Here is a 21,331-nt window from a genome sequence, read left to right as displayed (position 1 = left end):
AGACTGACATGTAGAAATGCTATGTATATGGTTACAAGTGGGAAAAAGACTAAATGAATTAATGGTTGGGGTTATACTGGAGACAATGGTCTAGAAAGAAAACATTAGGACCAGGAAGCCTTGTCTCTCTAAAAAGCATATTCCATTACTTTTGTAATATCCCCTTACTCCACATTTTGGACCTCCCCCACATACATACGTAACTTTTAATTTCAGCTTCGTGTTCTTTTTTGGGGGAGGGGGTGGAGTGACGTGGGGGTAGTCCTCAGGGCTTATTCTTGGCTCTGCACTCAGGGATAACTCCTAATGGGCCTCAGGGAACCATGTGGGGTGCTGGAGATTGAACCCTAGTTGGTCGCCTTCAAAGCCGCCCTACACCCTGTGCTCTCTCCGGCCCCATCAGCTATGTGTTCTATCACTGCCTTTTCCTCTGTTGGTTGTGGCAAACCTCCTTTTGTCTGCATCTGAACACTCACAGCTGTCCACAATGAGGGCTGTGAATATTTCAAGGAGCCAATTCACTTCCGGATGCTTGTCTCAATATTTTCCTTTTCATGTGATGACTTGTATTGTGATTTTTGTAAATAAAATCCACTTCAAAGGGGGATGGAGAGATAATATAGTGGTTAAGGCGCTTGCTTTGCATATGGATGACTCTAGTTTGATTTCCCAGAGTCATATATGGTCCCCTGAGCACAAACAGGAGGGATTCCTGAGTACAAAGCCAAGAATAGGCTTGAGCACCACCAGGAGTAACTCATGAGCACAGAGCCAGGAGTCGACTCTGAACCAGCTGGGTGTGGCTTCCAAACAAATGAAAAACAAAACCCTTCATATTTGTAATGCAGGTAAGATTGAAGAAAGGAGGAGAAGATAGGGATCCTGCCCTACCACGCCCGTCCAGTACACTGGAGGTACTCAAGCAACATCTGGTCTGCCTGAAATTACCACGTTAGATCACCACCTAGTTTCTCTTTGGCTTTGATGTGCTATGACCACACACATGCCAGGACTGGGCTTCTGTGTTAAGCATCAGTAGCTAACACAGGTGATCATTCAGGAAGGTCATTAGATCAGCACATCCTGCAGAAAACCAATCATTCATAAATTCAGAGGGATTAGGGGCCGCTTGGTGACTGGGAAATAATTCCATACACAATGATGAGGTAGTCTGAGATTTAGGGCAGAATGATAGACAACGTTGGTGGAACAGCAAAATTTACCTTTCATTTCAGTTAAAACCAAGCCTCAGTTCTGTGCCGAGCACATGGGATTTCCAGGGGTCCTCGGAAAAGGATGCAATCCTGGTCCGCCCAGACCTTTCAAGGATTTTGTGTTTTTTAACACTCATTGTTTGTTATTTATTGTTCCTATCACTCTCTAACTCTGCCATGCACTGAAAGCTCCGACCAACACTAACCCAGTCCGCTGGGTACCCCGGATCTTGACAAGTCTATGCCACTTGGTAGATTTCGTAAAACTGCTTGACAGAGATGAATGTTGTTAGAGAACATGCTGTGTTGAATTATGTGTCAAGTTGGGAAAGGAAGGTGGGTAATCTGGATGTAATCATTTGGCCAGGACTTTACAAGACAGGGGAAGTTTATACAGAAGAGAAGAGGATCATGGATGGGTCATCTCTAAGGGAAGGTGAAGACCCTCCCAGGCTCCGGAGCAGAGGGCCTTCCTGGGGAACATGGCTGGAAGCCCTAGAGGTGGAGTGGCTCTGTTTGATGCCTGCTAGATCTATAGCCGGGCTACATTTGTCATCCTCTCTTCTCAGATCTCTTCACTTTTAAACAGGGTACAGTTGATGTAAGCGTCCATGACACATAGGATTTTCGAACAAAGCAGATTGGTTATTGTTCCGAGGGCTGCCCCAGGAGACCGCCTTTGAAACCTGGAGCCTGAAGCTTTGAAATCAGGAGTGATATGAACAGGCCTGTGCTTTAGAGGAAGCAGACAGGCTGCATGAGATGAAGAGGGTGCCTCTCCAGGGGTTCTGGGAGAAAGATGCTGTTCTGCTTCCTCCCCCTCACTTTTGACCCCTCCCAGATGAGGGACTGAATGTCCTCCATGGCCCAATACTGCCTGGCGATGCTCAGAAACTCTAGATACATTTGTTCTTGGTGGCCAGAGCAATAGTACAGTGGGTAGGGTGTTTGCCTTGCATGCAGCTGACTTGGGTTCAATCCCTAGCACTACATATGGTCTCCTGAGCCTTCCAGGAATGACTCCTTGAGTGCAGAGCCAGGATTATGCCCTGAGCATTGCCACGTGTGGCCCCCAAACAAAAACAAAAACAGAAACAAAATGCATTTGCTCTCAGGATACTCTTCATGCCAAAAATGAAATGCCATCTGGCTTCAGTACCTAGTATGGCTGTGACCTCTTTGAGGACCATGTTTTGCTCCGGGGCACTGTGGCACCATCTATAGTCTCATGTCTCCATCTCTGTGTGTAATAAAGATTGCGTAGATGACTCTTGGCCAGAATTCTTCCCATATACCATGGTCCACGGTATTCTTCTTGTCTATCTTCTTTTCTTCCCAATTTTATTATGCATTACTAGAGAGCCCAGAACCACCTGCTCCTTTTTAAATGGTCTTCAAGCCTCTCAGAGTACAACATTGCAAGAAATACATTGGCAGGGAAGGCTAACACAAGAGTTTAAACATTTGCATCTAAACAGTGTGCAACTTACCCAGTTCAGTCCCTGACATCACTTATGTTTCACCAAAGCCCCACCCGAACTGGGCTATTTCTGAGCACAGAGACAGGAATAATCTTTGAGCAGTACCAGGTGTGGCCCCAAAAGCTCCCCCACTCTCCCAAATAGAAACACATGACATTCATTATAGCGAGAGGCAAGGCAGATTCTGGGTGCAGGGAACTTCCAACTCAGCCTTTTCCCAGAAAGATCTACTTCCTGGAGCATGATTAGATTCTCACACCTCTCTCCCTAGAGCAGGGTGCACATCTGTCTTTCCCTGACCTTGCTAAAAAGGGAATCAGTGTTAGTCCTCAGAGTCCCTGTCACACTTGACCGAGACCTGGTGCTGATGAGAGTCCAGAAAAGAGACTGGGTGCTGAAGGTGGGTCCCCGGGGTCTTCAGCCATGTCCAAGTCAGGGCGCCAGACTCCCTATCTCTCTTATCTACCTCAGTACAATGACTCAGCATCCAAGCACTTCAATCAATCGTGTTTGTATTGTTCTGCCATTCTGAAATATTTCTGAGGGGAATTACATTGCTATCATGCATGACAGAGAAGGGAGCCCAAGACCCCCAGTGGAAAAGATACCGTGAGGCCAAATCCACTCCAAGTAGGGACTGTCCTCTCTGCTCAAAGATTATTTCTCTATGGATTGCCAGGAATAATTTTCTGTTTCTTGGCTGAGAGTGAAATTGAAAGAGAGTTGGAAAGGTGTTTCTCTACTTTCTGATTATCTTTTAAAGCTAATAATAATAATGTGTGGGTTTTCTCCTATGTCAAACATTGAATAGATTTCCTTGTAGTCAATAGACTTGAATTCTTAACAAAGAAAATTCATAAGTTTTTGATGATGATGGCATCCACCGTAGGAATCCGTAAGTGCGTGCAGTCACAATACTGTCATTTGTGGACCTTGCGATGTCCTTTGTCCTCAGCCCCTCCTGTCCATGAGGCCTTGCGCTGTGCATTTGACAGGTGAAGTAGGGGGTGTTCTCTCAAGCAGCAAGTGGATATCACCATGCCATGTCCACTAAACCCATGCCACCCCAGCAGTGGCTGAATTTCCTGCCAACATCTGACAAGGGCTGATTCCCTCATTGCTTGCCCCCCCCCCCCCCCACCGACTTTCCCTCCTTGCTGAAGGAGATGTGCCCTTGCTTTGTGAACTGCTCAGGGTCATCAGTTCTCTGTGAGGTCATCACCTTGTCTGGTACTAAGCATCAGCCATCAGATCCCAGGCCCAGGCTGAGCATTAGGGGAAGGTCCTAGAGCTGCATCACTCAAACTTTCTCCAAGTGTAGTCTGAGCTCTGCAGGAGGGTGAGCGGGAGGTACTGTAAGGGTCAGTGACCAAGTTCTGCAGACTCCATCTAAGAAATAATATTTTTGACCATAACATGCAGCACAGTGTCCAGTGACAAAATAAATCACAATACTGTCATTTGTGGACCTTGTGATATCACCTTTGTCCTCAACTTAAAAATAAAAATAACAAACAAACTTGTTTTTAAGTTTTGGGAGGAGATGAGGGGTTTGGCCATACCAGGAATTTGCTCAGGTCACGCCCAGTTCTGTGCTCAGGAGTGACCTCTAGTGGAGGCCAGGAACCATATGTAGTGCTAGAGATCAAATCAGCATCGCTCACCTGCAAGGACCTTGCTTATCTCTGCATTCTCTCTCTGCTCTCCTAAATTCATTTTCTAACTTGCTGGTTAAGATCTTTTCAGAGATGTTGATCAACAGATGAGTGGTATAGATCAATTTGATATAACAAAAATCTTCTTATAGCATCAAGAGATGCAGATGTCAGAGTCGAGAAGACATAAACAAAGAAAACCTACCAGGAGCTGGAGCTTGCTTTGCATGTGGCCAACCCCCAGGCTTGGTCCCCAGAACCACATATGGTCCCTTGAGCCCTGCCCGGAGTGATCTCTGAGCTCAGAGACAGGAGTAAGTCCTGAGCACTTCCAGGTGATGTCAAAAGAAAGGAAAGAATGAAAGAGAGAGAGAGAGAGAGAGGAGAGAGAGAGAGAGAGAGAGAGAGAGAGAGAGAGAGAGAGAGAGAGAGAGAGAGATACTGTATGCTTTTCTAAAGCCATAAGAGAGATTTGACAGACCCAGCAGCAGAAACCTTCTGGACCCCTAATTAGACTGCAAGCAGGTCAATTTGCCTGTCATGTCCCACTCAGAACTGAAGTTCAGACTCATACAATGACCTAGGTATACAATTGTTCACAATGTTATTGTCTCTTTTCATCTTCCTCTCATGAATGGCATTGGTGAAATAGGTTCACCTGCACCATTTGAAGAGGTTTCTTTTTTTTTAAGATGAAAGAAAAGTATGTGTAGTAACTCTGTGTGTGTGTGTGTGTGTGTGTGTGTTTGTGTGCATTGTGCATGTATGCAAGTCCTGGGGAAGTATCTAGAGAAAATTTCTGAGAATTTCAGTCTTGATGTGGGCAGCTGATTTTTCTGAAGATCTTCATAAATGTAAAATTGTGTGCTTGTAGTCAAAGGAATTCCCCTTCTCCCCCCTCCCCCGTTCCCCCCCCCCCGCACTGCCCCCACCCCATACGGGGTAGCAAACTGTCAGGGAAACATTTCAGTGGGTTGCTTCCCCTGCCCGCTCTGAATGAACCTATCAGACCTAGGGAGATGTGGCGAGGGTGCTAAGTGCCCCTTTTCCTCTGTGGCCTGTACAAGTCAGCCCCTCCAAGGCCAAATTCACCTTTGTGCCTAAGAATGTCCCAGGTCAATTATTGCTTGTCCACTGCTGTCCCTCCTAATGCTTGCATGCAATAAGACTCATAGTGAAGAACTCACATTTCTATCTAACTCTTTTGTTCAAAAGTCATTTGGAGGCCGGGACTGGGAGAGGTCAGAGGGTTGAGCACACACTTTGCTTGTAGGAGGTCCACTCATCCCTGGAACTGCATGGTTCTGATCACCACAACCTCCAGCACAGAGATGGCAAAAGCCTCCTCACCCCTCCCAGCAAAGTGTGGCCTCAAAACCAAACAGAAAGGGAAAAAAAGCTGTAACTGTTTCTCTCATATACCTTGAGCAAGGAAACATTCATGCATCTTTCTTTTTGTATGAAGAGTCAAATAGCAAAATAGCATTCTGTTTCTTAACTTAATTTTACATTGTAAATGGACAGCCCCACTTAATTCTGAGGAAACTTGTTGTTTGCTTCTGAATATTGGGCCCCAGAGAGAATGCTCCAATATTACCTCAGACATCAGTCACATTACCAGAAGCAGTGCGGTTTACTTTTTTACTATGAAGAGATAGTAGCAGACTGTTTATCACAAAGCAAAATCTCTGTCAAATATGTCTCTTTGTGTGTGTGTGTGTGTGTGTGTGTGTGTGTGTGTGTGTGTTACTCTGATTTTGTAAATCTGGGTTTGCGGATAAGTTGATTTCTTGGTTCACTGTCTCTGGCTTTGGTAATTGCTGTTCTTCATTTCGCTTGGGTGCACTTGCTCTGTTCAGTAGCATGGTAAAATGATGGAATTCTTAGCCTTTTTTTTTAAATAAAATCATTGGACTACTTCCCTAAATAATTGTCCTAATTTTTATCTGCAGAAAGAAGCAGCTAATTGTAACTTTTGACCGATGTGCTATAGATCCAAACAGTCTGTGTCCGAATTCTGGCCTCCCCTGGCTGGGTGAATGGGGTACCATTATTTGATCTGTCTGTGCTTTGATTTCCTCCTTAGGAAATAAAGAAAATCTAACTTGCTGGTTAAGATACCTGACTCAGAAGGTTGTTTTAGAAATAAATCACTTATTGTAGAAGAGTACTTAGCCCAGGACCTTGCATATTTCAGACTCTCAATAAATGTTGGCAGTCATTTTTGACTGCTTGGATTAAGTTGTGTCTACATAATAGTCTATGCTAGGGGCTTTCAAGAGAGCTTTAAGAGTCTGCATCATGTGTACATGACTATAATCAGGCTCTGAAATCCTCAAAGATATTAAATGCTTCACTTGGCATCTGAAGTATTTGGGAAAGATCGATCACGCTTTTCAAACTTAGTACTTGCCCAAACCCATGGATTTACTGTCAGTCAGGAAGTATCTTTGGGTTATTCAGTCTTTTCTTCTTAATACCCTTTAAATTTGCACCATGATAGCATATTTACTGATTTTTAACTTCTTTAGAAAGCAAACTGATTAGTTCAACACATTATCAAAAATGAATTATTTGGATCAAGTGACAACAACATGACTTGTCCTTAAAAGATAAACAAACTATGAATTACACCTGCCATTTGGCACCAAGAGCTAAAAATGCAGTAGCACTGTAGCACTGACCTCGTGTTGTTCATCGATTTTCCCCGAGCGGGCCCAGTAATGTCTCTGTTGGAGACTTGTTGTTACTGTGTTTGGCATATTGAATACATCACGGGTAGCTTGCCAGGCTTTGCCGTGTGGGAGAGATACTCTCAGTAGCTTGCCGGGCTCTCCGAGAGGGGTGGAGGAATTGAACTAAGGTTGGCCAAGTGCAAGGCAAATGCCCTACCGCTGTGCTATCACTCCAGCCCCAAAATGCAGTAGATCTTTAATATTTAAAAAACATTACAAACCTAGTTTTGCAGCTGCTTTCCATTTCTCCAATCAGCCCAGTTCCATAGAGGGTGATCTGGACAGCTAAAGATAAGTAGAGATGAAATTTCTGTCTTTGAAACACTCCAAGCTTCTCTGTATGTAAGACCAGAACTAGCAGACTAGCCATCTGATGGAGTTCTATCTGTGGGGGGAATATCAAGCAGTAATCTGGAGCCGGAAAGGCATCTGCAAGGCTCTAGGTCCACACCAGGCAGTAAGAAAGAGAGTTTCACCCTAGTTCTATGGTCAGAAGAAGCCAGCACTGAGGTACCGAGGCACTAAGGGCTGAGACCTACCAGACTAGGTGAGTTGAGGGTGTTAATTGGGTGTGTGAAGTTGGGAACTGATGAAGTGGATGGAGGGATATGAACTTTGTAAGAGTTATAAGCATCTGACAAATCAGAGTTTTGATGGCAACAGATCTTGCATTGGAAAATGGACATCTTCCAGAAAAAAAATGGCTTCCATTGTGAATGGAGTTTCTGTTGATCCATGGGCATTACTGTCATATATTGAGAGACAGTTTCATTCATAGCAAAGGAACATAGAAGCAAAATGAAATCAAGTCTAAACAAAGAAGTCAGGGCTGGAGCAATAGTAAAACAGGTAGGGTGTTTGCCTTACAAGGACTGACCTGGATTTGATCCCCAGCACCCCATATGGTTTCCTGAGCACTCCTAGGAGTGACTTCTGAGCATAGAGCCTGGAGTAAAACCCTGACTTCACCCTGTGTAGCCTCCGAACAAACAATGACAACAAAAACAAGTCAGAAACATAAGTCAATGTTCTCCAGTGACCAGTGTGGTGGTTATCTCACTATTTTGAGACAGTAAGTCTCAAAAATTTGCAAAGCAAGTTGTTGCTTCCTATTTTCAGCCCAGGCATGCCAGTTATAACTTTAGTATTTGACCATATAGGTCACCTTAACATTTTCCTAAAGCTTGATTACATTTTTGTTTGTTTCTTTGCCTGCTATCATCCACCTCCCTCCCTCGCCCAAAGAAAAAGTTTTTAACGTTAAATTGCTGGCATTTTAAGGCAAAATAAAATATTTTCTTTTGGAGAAGGCGTTTCATCTTTCTTATAAGTGTTCTCAGGATCTAGAACATTATAAATACACTCTATGTGAGTTATAGAAGATGTGCTTAGATTAGTCCCCTTACCGGCATGTTTTTGTTCTATTTTATTCTATTCAGTAGAGAAATCATCCAGACAAAGCGGGAAGGGCTGAATCTTCGGAGCAAGGGAAATCTAGATTTGAATTCCCATTCTGCTGCTAATTAGCTTTGTTATCTTGGGCAAGTTATTTAACTTCTCTAAGGTTTAATTCCCTACTCTTTTAAGAGGTAGTGATGGAATAAAACAAGCCCCTCCCAGTGCCATTGGGAAGCTTAATTAAAAGAAAAACATGCACATAGAAACACTGAGGCAATCTATTTGGAGGAAATGGGGTATATAATAAGCATCGAATAAGATGGAAGCTTCCAGCATGGCAGTCATTAATATGGCCAGGGAGAGAAAGCAAAACTCCATCATTTGGGCGAGAAAAGGGGATAAAATTCAGAGTAGCTGGAAGTTTGCTCATATGCTAGATGACTGTTTGTTTATTCATTTCCCAAAGATATTACAAAGGCTGTGAATATTTATTTAGTTCTGCTCCCAATAGCCTTTCTAATAGGGAATTATTTGGGTACAACGAAAGACATTTGTAAATGCGGCTGATAAGACTGGCATTGGACAAGGAGTGTTTTGTTGGACACAAGAATTCTATTGTCCCTGGCTTCAGTTGTCAAGTGCCCGGGGAACCCAGAATTTATGGTGGCAGCACAATGGGCCTTTCAGGGCTGGGCAAAAGAGCTGTGAGATTCCGCTACCCGGCTTTTCAGGGCTTCTAATCTTTTTATCGGCCCCAGACAATGCCGGATTCAGCTGCTGCCTGCGCCTCCTGACTGTCCATTGGCCATCAGGTATTGTGCGGTAATTACCATGGTGACAATGGCTTCTCTCTACGCCCGTCCATTGGCGTTTCAGGAAAACACCAAGGTTGTCACTTTGTATTAGGTACTTCGAAAGGCATAGCTTACTTAGCAAAACCACCAAAGACAAATCAAGATAATCGTGTTCCAAGTTTGATTTAAAGGACCACTGTGTCAAATCTATTTGGAGCCCAAGATCTCTTTATGGATGTTTGCTTGTAATTACAGTCAGATGTGGCACTTTGCCTCTGGACAGGCAGTGGGGAGCTGGCCTTGGAGTCTTTGCAGGGAGGTCTGAGCACGGGGCAGCTGGCAGCCCTTGACTTCCCTGCGGGGGTGGAGGCCTCTGCTTGGTTCTGGAACTTGGAGGCATCCCTGACATTCACCAAGACTTAGATTCGTCATCTGAGAAAAGAAGGGTGTGGAAGAGACTCACAGATGAATGTCAGTTATAGTTGGCATGATCCTATACAAACATCTACGAATGGATTTGCATTAGTTTGATCCAAATGCTACTACAGGTCTTGGTGAATAGAACTTTTTTTTTTTAAAACTTTACACAGTTAAAATAAAAGGCTCATCTTTACCTTCTTCTCATCCCTGCTACTGACTTAAGTTTCTGCTCTGAGTGTGGTATTTTATATATTACCTACTCTTCAAAATAGCTAAACCCTTGACAATAATTATGCAAAATAGTAGTTATTGCTCCCACTTTAGATAGAGGAAACTGAGAGTCAGAAAGTTCTTCTTTTTTTTAAATTTGCATGTTTGCTTTAATTTTTAAATAAAATTGTTTATGATGATTTTTTATATTCAGTATTCCAACACCAATCCCACCACCACTGCACCTTCCCTTCACCATTATTTCCAATTTTCCCAACTACCCCTCAAGCCTACCCCTAGTGCAGGCCCTGAATAAGTTATTTTATATTGCTTGTTATAAATTACTGGTGAAAACTGGTCAAAAAATGTCTCTTTAGAAGAAAATTGTTGTATCTCACTATGGAGCCATTAAGCCCTGGTATAAGAGATTGCTAACATGTTGTTACAGGTTAAACCTTGTGTGATTATAATTTGTTAACCTGAGATTGATTGCCTTCTGCTCCACATCCCATTCAATGTGGTGTGGTACTGCTTGTTTATCAGTGATGTAGAGTTTGAGATGTCTATATGGCCATGCACTCCAGGAATTCCAAAGTTTTTAATGGAGTGATATAGCTGGAGTTAAATTTTAACTGGATGGTGACTTTGGGTGCCCCCCCCCCCCGATGACTCAGCCTGGTGTAGGGTCCAGAAGCATCTCTGCCACTTGTTAATCTCTTTCAAGATTTATTTATGAGTCTCTGAATCATGGCTGGTTAATGAGTTTACTTGTACCCAGAGGCGGTTCATTACAGAAAGTTCTTCTTACCCAAAGTCAGACTAGGTCAGATTATGTAAAGCCTGGATTTTAAGTCTTGCTTCCTTACACTCAGCACCTTATCACTTGCAGGATTTTTTTTTTCATAAAAATTCATCATCTACAAATCTATGTGACAAAGCATCTTTCACCATATGGTATTGGAATGTAGGCAATAACAGGAAAGAAGAGCTTCCAGTGGTGAATATTAATTGGGTTTGTTCATCTCTTTAGAGATGTTGAGAAAAATAAGACATGCACAGAACGAAGAGATCCAGTCTGCAGGATACCCAGGGCTGCCTCTTCTGCTGCCCACAGAGTAAGGAACACACAGCGACAGGGGCATACAGCCACTCCCTGCCCATTGGTAACTTTGTCTAAGAGAAGTTTCCAAGACCTATTACTTCACTTTCTAGTGGGACAGTAATTATGCCATTAGCAAGTAAAGTGCAGGTGCTATGATAGTGAGGTGATGTGTGCTCCTACCCCAGAAATGTAGGTGCATTTAGGAAGTGGTTTTGCTTATTGGTTTAGCGGTGCAAGGAGGAAGTGGACTCAGTGGTGATTGAGCCCAACTAGGTGACTTTCTCACTGCCTTGCTCTAAGCGCTGAGACTTTGAGCAAAGTTTATGAGCTTTAGGTTCTGCATCTGAAAACTAAACTTGTCATTTCTCTGAACTCCTCTACTCCCCACAGCGGCATTAAATATATATATAAAATATATATATATATGCATATATATATATATATATATGCTGGAGCGATAGCACAGCGGTAGGACGCAGCCAACATGACCAACCCAAGTTCGATTCTTCCGCCCCTCTCAGAGAGCCCGGCAAGCTACCGAGAGTATCTCGCCTGCACAGCAGAGCCTGGCAAGCTCCCCGTGACGTATTTGATATGCCAGACACAGTAACAACAAAGTCTCCGATGGAGACGTTACTGGGCCTGCTCGAGCAATATATATATATATATATATATAGCACAGCGGTAGGGCATTTGCCTTGCACGCAGCTAACATGGCCGACCCGAGTTCGATTCCTCCACCCCTCTCGGAGAGCACAGCAAGTTACCGAGAGTATCTCGCCCGCACGGCAGAGCCTGGCAAACTCCCCGTGACATATTCGATATGCCAAACACAGTAACAACAAAGTCTCCAATGGAGATGTTACTGGGCCCACTCGAGCAAATCGATGATCAACGGGAGGGCCTTATATATACTTTTTGGGTCACACCCAGCAATGCTCAGGGGTTACTTCCTGGCTCTGCACTCAGGAATTACTCCTGGTGGTACTTGGGGGACCATATGGGATGCCGGGGATCCGAACCCAGGTCGGCTGCGTGCAAGGCAAATACCCTACCCACTGTACTATTGCTCCGGTCCCTAGCATCTCATTTTCTTTAAGCCACCATCCCTCTGTTCCACACAGGCAGTGTGTGCAGCCATTTTTGAAACGTGAGGTTTGTAAAGGTAGTTTTAGTCACTGTGATTTGGAATACTGTTAATGATAGGGTTCCATGCATATAGTGTTCCAACCCCATACTCTCCACCATAGTGTCTGCTTCCCCTCCACCATTGTCTCAGGGAGTCCCCCAGGACCCCCTGCTGCTCCGTCTCCTCACACCATAGTCTTTTTAATTAAACTCTTTCAGCCCTTTCCTTTCCTGTCTCCTGCCCCAAACCTGCCTCTTCCCCAGCACTACTACATGTTAATTTTGCAGTGCTGTTGATATACACATGGCCAAATTCTAGAAGAGAACCCATCCATAGAGATTTTCAAGCCAAACATTTAATTTGGACCAGAGGGTAGCACAATTAGTGGACCAAGGGTAAGGCCATGGCCCTGCATGCATGGAGCTGGCTATATATTCAGAGCTCAGTGAAATAAATCTGCCTTAATCCCACCCCATCCTTCTTGACTTTCATCTTGATTTTTGTTCATGACTCAAGTTGTTTCTCCATCCCACTCTGCACCCTTGGTTACATGGTGTTCTTTTTTCTTCTTTCTGAAATAATATATAGTGTGGAGTGTCCGCACTTCCAGAGGCTCTGAACTGTGGGTGGCCAGCCACAGCCATAGAGGGAACTGGCAGGAGTGATGGTGCCATGCCTGCAGAGACTCCAAAAGGAAGCACTGCCCTTGACAAATGGAGGGAGGCACGCTGAGAGGAGGTGGTGTCCCTGCAATTCTGGATTGTATTTTCTTGGTTCAAGAGGGAACATATGAAGATAGGATTTGGGAAAAAGTGGTAATTTCTCCTGATATCACCAGTACATGGGGGAACAAGTCTTCACTGCATCCACCTAGTCCTCCAGGACCTGACAAACTCCTTTCCCCTTCAACTCTATTTAAAGCATAAGAATGACTTAGATTTCATGTGCTCATTATTTTTCTTTTCTTGGGAACATGGTTTAACTGTTTGCCAACTTTTGCCACAAAATTCTTTGATTTCCCCTGTGACCAGAACTTGGAGAAAATTTACTCATCCAGTTTTCCGTTCTTCCAGACCTCTTGATTATCTGAGCCTTTGGTGAAATGCATTTAGTAGGACACATTTAGGCAGGAAGTAATAATGCAAGGAAAAGTAGTTCAATTTTAAATATATATATACATATATATACCTACTATATATATTTATACTTATTAAATCATTTTTTTATTATTATTATTATTATTTTTTTTTTGTGTGTGTGTGTGTGTGTGTGAGGGCTTAGGCACTCCTGACAGTGATCTGGGCACCATGTGATATTGGGGAACAAACCCAAGATTCTCACATGCAAAGCATAAAGCATAAAGCCTATGCTCTAGTTTTTTGAGCCCTGTCCCATGTCTCATCTTGAAAGTTAATATTTTTGTATTTATTATTGACTGATATGTCTGGAGAAGCAGAACAGAAGACCATCAACAGCACAGTTCACAGTACTGGATTCTGGTCCCACCTCAAGTGTGACTATCATCCCTGGGCAAGAGTTCTGCTCTTTTGAGTGGTGGGATGAGATGGGATACATGAGCCCCAGGCGGTTTTATACCTTCAGAGAGAATATATTGAGGAGGGCCAAGTCCAATGTGTGCTCTATCCATGTGTAAGTCTCCTAGGGATCCCTGGCTAAGTAGCTTATTATTGCCTCTTATAAGTGGAGTTAATGAATCCATTGGGCTTATTCTTACTTGGGATTTCATATGCAGCAGAATCATCACCCCCACCCCATGCATCTTTTTCTATCTGGTTAACTAGATCTTCCTGATAGCTTGGTGGTCTAACCCAAATTTTTTAACCAGAGGCCATCAGGATATTCTAGTGGCACCAAAAGTCACTGTTGTTAGTGGGAACCCACAACATGAAAGTAGGGGCCAACTTATAGGAAAAAAGGGAGCCCACAGAGAGAAAATAAGGTTAGAAATGGGCCATGATAAAAAAAAAGGTTGAGAAACATGGTATATTCATTCATACTTCTGTCCCAAGATGCTGCTTCTCCTAGAGTAAGCTAATGATGCTGCTTCTCCCAGAGTAAGCTTTCCAAGCACACATCACAGGGTATGAAATTTCTTGACAGCTACTTGAATCATATAGTTTCACTTTGCTCTGTTCTATTTATTCTCCAGGGAGACTTGGATTCACATAAAAGGGAGGTAGAAAAGGGTCTATTTGGGGAGGTGACTCCTTTGCAGGGGGAGGTGCATTTGCAAGACTGGCTACCAATTGTAACCCGGTTATATGTAGGATCTTTCCTCATCCTTTATGTTCCATGAACTGCCCAAGTGATTCTTCTTTCCTCCACAACTCTGCATATCTGGGAATGGCTTTCTTCCTAAATTCCTGGGAATTGTAATTCACAGTACAATGACGTCTCTTGCTGTAATTGCCAAAACCAGTTGCCATGAATACATTTCAGTAGAGTCACATTTTATCTTCACACCTTTAGCCTAGGAGAGCTTTTTGGTTTTGTGTTGTTATGGATGATGTTTTAGAAAAGGTATCTGTTGTTGAGGAACTATTGTATCTAGTGTTGAGGAACTATGAGATTGAACCAAGAACAGTGGATTTGGAGATGAAAGAGGTACAATATATCAAGTCAGAGTGTGACGCTGGGACATCCTCATTGTAAGCTGAGTTGATCCTAGAAGGTGTGGGGTACTCAAGAACCTATTTCTGCTGTTGTATTCACAAATCCCTGCCAGCTGTCAGCTTCTTTGGTTCAGGTTTTAAGGAAGACAGCTGTTCAGATACTTCATATTCTTCTCTTCATTCATTCAACAAATATACACTGCCCAGCTGTTCTGGGCCAGGAAATACATTAGACACTTTGCAAGATAGGAAGATGAATCAGAGCAGAAACTGGCAGAACACAACACCTCCTTCCCACTACGTGCCCCCCCCCGCCCCTAAAATGTCCAGGGTGTGGTAGAGTAGAGCAGTGGGGAGAGACGGTGGTCCTGTAGTCATGACAAAGAATCACAGCTCTGCAGGCTCCATGCTCTGTCTACTGGCATATGAGGCTGACACCTTCTGTCACAAGCATCTTCACTTGCCCCGCTGCCTTGAGTCTAGCATCCCTCCAAGCCTCCAGAACAGAGCTTCCCCTGGAGCGAGCCTTACTTTGCATTTCAGATGGAGCCTGGGTTCTATCAGGATCTGGCTCTCAGACTTTCTTCTCCCAGATCAGTTGTTAGAGCGCATGCATTTTAGTTGTATATAATTAGAAGGTGGATAAATGACTGCTTTGGTCTTTGTTATCCAAGTGCTCCATGCACCTCTGATGAATTACACCCTAAATACATGACAGGTTTTCTCATTTTCACTCAATAGTGATTATTTATTTATGTGCATCTCTCTCTCTTTCCAAGTATATAGACTATTAAGATTTTTCCTTTTTTTTTATTTTTTGGGGCCACACCCGGTGGTATTCAGGGCTTACTTCTGGCTCTGTACTTGGGAATCATAGAGATTGGGGGGTGCAGGTGGGGACTGGGCATACTTGGGATCCATCCTGGGTCATCTGTATGTAAGGCAAGCCCCATACCCACTGTACTATTTCACTAGTCCCCTTTGGACTACTAACTTCCAAGAGCAAAGTTTGATATATACCACTTGATCTTCCCAGTGTCTAGAATTGCACCAGTGTATTGATGTTTGTTCCCCTGAGGTCACTAATGATCCTTTCCCTTGTTGCAGAATTTGCTGTCTTTTCTGCGTTGTGGCCCTGTGACGCTCTTGCTGTTATTGTTGACCGTCAATCAGATGGGTGGAGTGTGTTACAGAAATTGGCAGCAAGTGTCCAATGGGTGAGAAGGTAAGATGGGCTGGCCTCATTGAATGATGTCCTATCATATAGAATTGAAAATTACACCTCCAAGGTCCCTCCTCCAAACCTTCCTCACACCTGCCTTGACTTCTTTGACACTTCACCCCATTTAAGAAAAGCTGAGGGGCAGTAAGGCTTGAACTCTGGGGCTTCAAGGGAAATGTATATTCCCTTCAATTATTGGGTTTTCTTTATTGAATATCTCGAATGTTCTAATAATGGGATGGTTGGTCTTGTTTTATTATTTTTTTGAAGTATAAAAGCTTCGTTGGGGAAAAAAGGAGCCAAAGGGAAAGAAACTTATTTACAAAGGACTCAGGACACTGCTGACCAGATTGCCTAAGTTTACTACTAGGTTGTCTGCCCCCTACTCTCTTCCTTTGGAAAGAATTTTCTAGACAGGAAGAGGTAGCATATGCCCCATAAAGAAAGGAGATGGCTGGAAGGCTGGATCGTTCAGATCTCAATAGTCTGGGCACTAGATTCTAAGCAGGAAGCTTAGTTCAACGCCCTGAAGTACTCGGGCCATTTACTGTGCCTGCAGGTCTCTGACCTATTTACCATTGGTTGGAGGTAGGGTCTCTCACTGCTCCTGATCTTTAGAAGGCTGTGAATTTGTTTACTTCTCCATCTGCGTGGTGGTAACAAGGAGCTCCTTTCAATGACATTCAGATATCTAGAGAAAGATTTGAGGTCTCCAACTGAAGAAATTTAAAATGATTTCAAAATATAGGAATAGAAACGTACGAAACTATACAAGTATAGCAATAATTCTGCCAGTGTGTCTTTGCACACATAAGGTTTCTAGGCTTCTCTATCTGAGTGTCTCTCACTCATTCCTGCCTGAATATCTAGCAGGTGCATTACTTAAGAGGCCAAATAATGGTACTGATTTAAATGTCTTACGGTTTACTTTGTTCCGCTTGCTACATTTCTGTCGTAACACTAAAATTCATCCAGAGAAGAAACATGGAATGGAGACTAATCCTTTACCTCCAAATAAAAGTTATTTCTCTTGAGACCTATGAATTCTTCCCTGGTTATCACTGCAATAATTTATGTTTTTCTTTCCTTTCTGCCACTTCTGAAATGCAAACCCCTCCTCTCCCTGAATACTGCTATGACCACCAAGCTGATCGTTTTGTATTTAGAGCTACTTCTTGTTTATAATGGCAGCACAATTCATCTTCCATAGATATCCTGAACAGATGTCTTTCTGTCCAGATGTTACATTTCTCCCCCATGCCGTGTAGCAAACATCTTGCACCGTGTTCATGTGCTACCACTCTTATGCTGTGTGACCAGAACACTTCTCCCTGTTTTCCCTTATCAGACACATCATGCTCATATCTACTGCATGGCATCACTCACATTTTCTTCACTCCCTACCCCCAGTATCCCTCTCCCCTTAGAAGCATGCACCCATTTTATATCTTTGTTTAGACCTCACCCTCTCTCTGGAGGTGTCTGATTCCCTATGCATGTCTCATAGCGTCAGAACTCTAACAGAGATTATGAACACACTGAGTTTTCCACATTGGGTGATAATTTTCTGTTTGGTTGTCCTCCCAGCCAGACCTGGAGGTTCTTGAGATTACAGTGGACTTATTTGGCCACCACACTTCCTGTTGCCAGCACTGTATTTAAGCCAAAGTGTGGCTCTCAAGAAGTGATTCTTAAACATTAAGAACATAGCTCTTAAATAGATATTGAATAGATTAAGAAGTGGGGGAGGCTGGGTGGTGCTAATGTTACTACACAGAGAAAAGTCTGACTAATGACAGCTAACAGATGTGAGTGCTTGCTCTGTGTCTGCACTTAAGGTCTTTAAAGCTATTATCACCTTTCTCATTTCTTGCAATAAAGCCCGAGGTGGCCACTACTATTAGCCTCCAGGATTTTCTGAAGGAGAAAACTCAGGCTTAGAGGCAATGGAGGATCTGTTTATAACCTTAGTATTATCAGTTTTAGCCTTGGAAATGTCTCCCGTTGAGAATTTTGATTTTAACATGAGCTTCTCTGTCTTCTCTTGAACAAATCTGCTACATCGTGAACAAAATGCCTTTTCCTCTATGTAAGGCCAGAAGCTTTGTCTGCAGTTCACACCATAATATTCTATCAGTGATCATCTCACAGGTCAGACAACTGTCAATCTTTGGTGGTCTTCCAATGACTTCCAACTATTTTAACTCCTATTTAAATGTAGGTCTATTTGGGGACACTATTTCAATTGTGGACTCCTCCTGACTGCTGTCCATGCTCTGGTCAATGTTAGTTCGGGGAATAAACCAGGGAATGAACATACATTGAGTGGGAGTCAGGGGTACACTTCCCAGCAAATGCACCCATGAGATTGGAAATAGTCTGACCGACTTCTTTGCTCACACATTTGCACTCATTTTCTCTGAAACTGGCTAAGCAGACAGAATTCATTCCTCCTTTGGCAATGTCTGTGAATGATGAGCCTCTCATTTCTGCCCATCCGAATGGGTCTCTTCATTTCCTCGGCCCTTTGAGTTTCTCAATAGGAAAGGCAATGGACATTTCCTATTTTCCTAGATAATAGGGACAATTAGAGTGAGGTATCAATGAAAGAGAGTCAGAAGTTAAATAGAAAGTACTTGAATTTAATTTCCCTTCTTGGAAATCGGCTAGATTTTTTTCCTCCCACTTAGAAATTAAGAACCGCTTATTTTCAAGAGTTCTGCGTAGCTTTTATACCATACAGAGGAGAGGAGGTAAACTATTCTAATGTTTGAAGCACCCTTAAAAAAACACCACAGCATGGTACTGATGGAAAAGCCTTTGATCTTGCAAGATAAGATTCATGTTGTACAGAGAGGAATTTGGTGCCTCCAGGGAGGAAAGGATGTGCTCATGAGCTGACTACAAGGTTTTGAAAGAATATAGCAAAACTAACCAACAACTTTGGCTCCAGACTCCAATTCTTAATCCTCATTCAGTTCAGGCTGCATTTCTTAACAGGTGCCTCTGACAGGACCTAGTACACTGGCAGAGATAAAAGGACACTGCCCCTTTCCTCAAGGATTATACAGACAAGGAGTTCTGTATAAACCATTCAGAAACATTCAGAGTGGGAAGAAAAAGAAGATCTGGGGTAGGTAGAGAGAAAGACTTTTAGCAAAGGGCGGTGAAGTGTTTAGAGCTCACAGAATTTCTTGTGGACTAGAGGGAAATGCACTTGAACTGCCTTGCTACACAGCTGTTTTACTTAGGTACTTCCTCAGAGCAGGGCAGGAATTATGGGACAGCAATGGGGTATGGCATCTCAGCCTCCTTGCTGAGCTGCTGGCAGAAAGCTGGAGCACATATCTTTCTTAAAGTGAAAGGATTTGCCCCCCCCTCAATGCTGATGAGCAGCGGGCACACATTGAGATTCTCCTGCATGGTGATCGGCAGGCGCTGCTGGTCACAGGTCAAGCAATTATCTTTCATTTCCATAAAAATCAATCCCCCAGCACTGCTGGGGACAATTCACCTGCGCTGGAGGATCTACTGGGCTCTGCATCGCCCCTGACAGTTTGAAACGTTGGCAGCTAGCCTCCGGCCCCCCAGTGCCTGCTGGGTCTGTCTGTGAATGCACATTTCCTATTTCGGGATGTAGGCCACTGTGGAGAAAGAGGCCAAGTATCTGTCTGTAACTGGTGTCACTAGAATCATAAACAGACACTCAGTTCACTTGCTGACTACTTTGCAGATCTCCATTGTGTACAATAAGGCTGTCACTGCCAAGATCAACTAAAAATTACAGTGCCTGCAGGTACCAGGCAGTGTGATGGACTGGCCTTGCCCACAGCCATACTAATAGGAAAGTCTTCAACCTAGTCTTGGTGATCTTGTTTAATTTAACTCAGGATGAGTGATGAAAAAGCAGAGCCTGCTCCTGATCATGGCATGAAGAGGTGGCATTCATTTATCATGCCCATGGGTCCAACACTGGGCTCCATCCTTTGCATACCTTGTCTTGCTTGACATCAAAATTTTGAGTGGCGTGAGCATTTATCATGATTCTTTTATAGAAGGAGTTGCCAAAATTCAGTGAGGTTGATAAACTTGCCAAGTTCATTATTATTATACATTGTTATTATACATTATAATTAGACATGATTTATCATAGACGCATGATTTATTATACACGATTTCTCATGGGTAGAGTCAGAGTCTTCACTCCAGTTTCATTCTGTCTTGCCTTCCAGTCTTTTCCAAGGTAGAGGGCATTACATTCCCGTTCATTTAGCATGGTCTTGCGCTTAATCTTCACTAGAGACAGCTATAAAAAGAACCTAGCTGTTTGTGGCTAATGTAGGTTGATGTGGGTGCTAACTGAGAGGTAACACCTGTGGAGAAGAAAAAGAGAAAATACAGAATCTACTGATCAACCATCTCTTGAGAACTGCTCCCATTTAAGGCCTTGAATTCAGTCACTGTCACTGTCACTGTCCTCCCGTTGTTCATCGATTTTCTCGAGCGGGCCCAGTAATGTCTCCATTGTGAGACTTTGTTGTTATTGTGTTTGGCATATTGAATACATCACAGGTAGCTTGCCAGGCTTTGCCAGATGGGCGAGATACTCTTGGTAGCTTGCCAGGTTCTCCTAGAGGGGTGGAGAATCGAACTCGGGTCGGCCTTGTTGGCTGCGTGCAAGGCAAATGCCCTACCCATTGTGCTATCATTGGTGTTGGAGGCATTTGTTGGGTGGAATAATGAAACCACAGTCATGGCTTTGGGACAGCACCTTCTAATGGCAGTCAGAATGCCAGGCAAGCAGTCATGACAAGCCTTCTTCTCAACTGCTCCTGGAGTCTAATTTTGTTAGAGGGACTGATTTTTGTTATAATAAAATAGATTTTGTTAGAAGAAACTGGAGTGTGGGGGTTCTGTGAGGGTGCTTCAGTGATAAGGGAATCTTTGGGTTGAGACTTGAAATCTGAGTCAGAATCTACCAGGAAATTTGGAGATTTTCTATGGTAGTTCTTGAGCCAACACTTAAAATGACTATATTGTTTATTTTTGTTTGTGGTGTTTGAGGGAGTATGATATAAGTGTGTGAGTGTGTTATGTGTGTATGTGTGTGTGTTTGTTTGTGTGTATGTATTGCCAGAGATCAAACTCAGGGCCTCATGCATGTGACAAATATGCATTCCCATTGAGTTATACCCCCAACCTTCTGTTTATTATTTGTTTTCAAAAAGATAAAATAACTCAGCGGGAGAAGTGGTTAGTGCATATGAAAGGCACTGCATGGTCTCTCAAACATTACTAAGTGCAACCCTGGAAGGTGGATGGACTGTATACTTGGGGA

At 43.3% G+C, this 21,331-nt stretch overlaps 1 protein-coding gene across 1 annotated transcript in view; it reads left to right on the top strand.

The window, feature by feature from the left end:
• Positions 1 to 21,331, top strand: part of CDH11 (cadherin 11) — a 169,573-nt gene that overhangs the window by 52,707 nt on the left and 95,535 nt on the right. Inside the window, exon 2 of the mRNA XM_056135704.1 lies at positions 15,879 to 15,996. The gene's annotated coding sequence lies outside the window, so the exon portion shown is untranslated. The remainder of the gene's footprint in view (positions 1 to 15,878; positions 15,997 to 21,331) is intronic.

Source organism: Sorex fumeus, unplaced genomic scaffold (genome assembly GCF_029834395.1).
Source record: "Sorex fumeus unplaced genomic scaffold, SorFum_2.1 ptg000122l, whole genome shotgun sequence".
NCBI lineage: Eukaryota > Metazoa > Chordata > Mammalia > Eulipotyphla > Soricidae > Sorex > Sorex fumeus.
The sequence above is the reverse complement of the archived record's forward strand: the minus strand, read 5'-3'. Positions and strand labels throughout refer to the sequence as shown.